Genomic DNA, 4,329 nt, shown 5'->3' on the forward strand with positions numbered 1-4,329 from the left:
CTTCATGTAGACTACATCAGATTCAGGATAATTAAGAACCATTTTTGAGTGTGTATTAAACATCTTGCACATCTATATATGGACCTCAACTACATAATTTCTGCCAAATCGGTTAAAAATTGTGGTGTCTAGAAACCTAAGTAGTCAAATCGGGTGATCGGCGTTTGTGGGTGCTATATCAAAGTACCCAGCGAGCAATTATGTCCGACGTGTCGGACGTCCGAAAACGTCTGCTAAATCTCTGGTATTATATCAGATATTTAGCCGAAAATCTGTTATTTCTTCCGAGGTTTATCCGACTTTGTCTGCACATTCTCTGATATTTTTTCAGACGATGTCTGCACAATCTCTGAAGTTTTGTACGAGAACTAACCGACGTAGTCGGCAGAATCTCTGAAAGGAATTTTGTCAACCGAGATTTGACCGAAAACCTCTGCCAAAGTTCGGAGGGAATTTTTGTTTCTGCATTTTGTTATTATGTTTGCATTCCATTGTCAGTTTCTATTGTAATATCACACGGAACAGATCGTACAAATAAAACGGTGAGTGATAAACAAAATAGTGGCAAAGTGAAGTGTTATAATAGTAAATAACAATATCATAACGGTGTTCTAAAAAAAATAAAAAACTTATATTTAAAGACGACAACATTGCTTCAAAATTTTCTTGGTCAAATACGAACAACAACATACCTGTCAAGGATTTCTATTTTATAAAGTTGCTTAAAGGTATTTAAAATAGCGCTATTGTTATTATTATTATTTTAATGATTATAAATTTATTTTTTAGATGACACATTTGAAAGAATTCCTCAAACGTCGAACTCTACTATTGAATTAAATATGAAGGCTTTTTTCAATGCAGCAAAAGATCGACTGAATAAAAGAAATAAGAGAAGGATTGCCGAACTATAATGTATATATTTTTAACAATATTAGGTTACATTATATTTAACCGCTATTTATGCGTATTGAATTGACTTTAAAAAATGAATTGTAATACGTTTCATAACAAACATTGATCTCTTAGCATAACATAGATTTTTAATAACTTTGAAATATAAATTTAGTTTAAAATCTTTTTAAATAACTTTGAAATAAAATATTAGTTTTAAATCTTTTTAAATAACTTTGAATCATATTTTTAATTGTCCGACAAAAGTCCGAGCTTCTCGGTAGAAAGTCGGACAAAGTGTCCGTCAATCGTCCGAATTTCTCCGAACAAAATCGGACATAATGTCCGAGAAAGGTCCGAAATTCTCTGCTAAATGTCGGTAAAATTGTCCGAGAAAGTTCCGAGATGCTCTGCTAAATGTCGGGAAAAATGTCCGAGAATTGTCCGAGATGCTCTGCTAAATGTCGGTCAAACTGTCAGATTTCCCTCAGAATTGTCCATCCGAATTCGGACAGAATTCTGTCGGAATGTCGGGACAATCTTCCGATTTCCCTCAGACATTTCGGTCCGAATTCTTGGCAACCGCTCATTATACTTTCCGAACGAATTCGGACCGAATTCGGACCGAATTCGGAATCAGACTCGGATGATCTAGCAGACGTTCTGTCTGAATTCGGTCCGAATTCGGAAGTAATTGTTTGCTGGGTAGTTTTAAGCTTTATGTGTTGTTGTTGTGTTACACCTGAATGTTTTGCATACATCGACACCTGATGAAGCCATTCACTCCCAGCGAATAATTACTTCCGAATTCGGACCGAATTCTAACAGAACGTCTGCTAGATCATCCGAGTCTGATTCCGAATTCGGTCCGAATTCGTTCGGAAAGTATAATGAGCGGTTGACAAGAATTCGGACCGAAATGTCTGAGGGAAATCGGAAGATTGTCCCGACATTCCGACAGAATTCTGTCCGAATTCGGATGGGCAATTCTGAGGGAAATCTGACAGTTTGACCGACATTATGCAGAGAAGCTCGAACAATTCTCGGACATTTTTCCCGACACTTAGCAGAGCATCTCGGAACTTTCTCGGACAATTTTACCGACATTTAGCAGAGAATTTCGGACCTTTCTCGGACATTATGTCCGATTTTGTTCGGAGAAATTCGGACCATTGTCGGACACTTTGTCCGACTATCTACCGAGAAGCTCGGGCTTTTGTCGGACAATAAAAAATGTGATTCAAAGTTATTTAAAAAGATTTAAAACTAAAATTTTATTTCAAAGTTATTTAAAAAGATTTTAAACTAAAATTATATTTCAAAGTTATTAAAAATCTATGTTATGCTAAGAGATCATATTAATTTGTTCAATTCAATGGTAGTTTGTAAATTAAATATTAATATATTACATATAATGTAACCTAATATTGTTAAAAAATATATACAGTATAGTTCGGCAATCTTTCTCTTATTTCTTTTATTCAGTCGATATTTTGCTGCATTGAAAACAGCCTTCATATTTAATTCAATAGTAGAGTTCGACGCTTGAGGAATTCTTTCAAATGTGAGATCTAAACAAGTATATACGGCCGTAAGTTCGGCCAGGCCGAAGCTTATGTACCCTCCATCATGGATTGCGTAGAAACTTCTTCTAAACACTGCCATCCACAATCGAATTACTTAAGTTGCGGTAACGCTTGCCGATGGCAAGGCATCTTAAAACCTCTTAACACCATCTTCTAAATTGTATGACAAAATTTTCTATAGAAAGAAAATTTTGACAAAAATTTCTACAGAAATAAAATTTTAACAAAATTTTCTATAGAAATAAACTTTTGACAAAATTTTCTATAGAAATAAAATCTTGGTAGATTATTTTTGGCTCGAGTGGCAACCATGATTATGAACCGAATAAAATTTTAACAAAATTTTCTATAGAAATAAAATTTTGACAAAATTTTCTATAGAAATAAAATTTTGACAATGATGAAAATTTTATTATGAACCGAATAATATTTTAACAAAATTTTCTCTAGAAATAAAATTTTGACAAAATTTTCTATAGAAAAAAATTTTGGTAGATTATTTTTGGCTCTAGTGGCAACCATGATTATGGACCGATATGGACCAATTTTTGTGTGATTGAACCAATTTTGGTATGGTTGTTAGCGACCATATACTAACACCACGTTCCTAATTTGAACCGGATCGGATGAATTTTGCTCCTCAAAGAGGCTCCGGAGGTCAAATCTGGAGAACGTTTTATATGGGGCTATATATAATTATGGACCGATATGGACCAATTCTGGCACGGTTGTTAAAGATCATATACTAACACCATGTTTCAAATTACAACCGGATTGGATGAAATTTGCTTCTCTTGGAGACTTCGCAAGCCAAATCTGGGGATCGTTTTATATGGGGGCTATATATAATTATGAACCGATGTGAACCAATTTTTGCATGGTTGTTAGAGACCATATACCAATATCATGTATCAAATTTCAGCCGGATCGGATGAAATTTGCTTCTCTTTTAGGCTCCGCAAGCCAAATCTGGGGATCGGTTTATATGGGGGCTATATATAATTATGGACCGATGTAAACCAATTTTTGCCTGGTTGGTAGAGACCATATACCAACACCATATACCAAATTTCAGCCGGATCGGATGAAATATGCTTCTGTTAGAGGCTCTACAAGCCAAATCTGGTGATCGGTTTATATGGGGGCTATATATAATTAAGGACCGATATGAACCAATTTTTGCATGGTTGTTAGAGACCATATACCAACACCATATACCAAATTTCAGCCGGATCGGATGAAATTTGCTTCTCTTTTAGGCTCCGCAAGCCAAATCTGGGGATCGGTTTATATGGGGGCTATATATAATTATGGACCGATGTGGAGCAATTTTTGCATGGTTGTTAGAGACCATATACCAACATCATGTACCAAATTTCAGCCGGATCGGATGAAATTTGCTTCTCTTTAGGCTCCGCAAGCCAAATCTGGGGATCGGTTTATATGGGGGCTATATATAATTATGGACCAATGTGGACCAATTTTTGCATGGTTGGTAGAGACCATATACTAACAGCATGTACCAAATTTTAGCCGGATCGGATGAAATTTGCTTCTCTTAGAGCAATCGCAAGCCAAATTTGGGGGTCCGTTTATATGGGGGCTATACGTAAAAGTGGACCGATATGGACCAATTTTTGCACGGTTGTTAGAGACCATATACCAACACCATATACCAAATTTCAGCCGGATCGGATGAAATATGCTTCTGTTAGAGGCTCTACAAACCAAATCTGAGGGTCCCTTTATATGGGCTATACGTAAAAGTGGACCGATATGGCCCATTTTCAATACCGTCCGACCTACATCGATAACAAATACTTGTGCCAAGTTTCAAGTCAATAGCTTG

At 35.9% G+C, this 4,329-nt stretch overlaps 1 long non-coding RNA gene across 1 annotated transcript; it reads left to right on the forward strand.

Moving 5' to 3' along the window:
- Positions 1-517: 517 nt before the first annotated feature.
- On the forward strand, positions 518-912 carry LOC142237686 (uncharacterized). The gene is made up of 3 exons (XR_012722547.1): positions 518-542; positions 642-728; positions 790-912. It is a non-coding gene; the product is annotated as an uncharacterized LOC142237686 (long non-coding RNA).
- Positions 913-4,329: the final 3,417 nt, after the last annotated feature.

The sequence above is a fragment of the Haematobia irritans genome, chromosome 5 (genome assembly GCF_050003625.1).
Source record: "Haematobia irritans isolate KBUSLIRL chromosome 5, ASM5000362v1, whole genome shotgun sequence".
Classification (NCBI taxonomy): Eukaryota; Metazoa; Arthropoda; class Insecta; order Diptera; family Muscidae; genus Haematobia; species Haematobia irritans.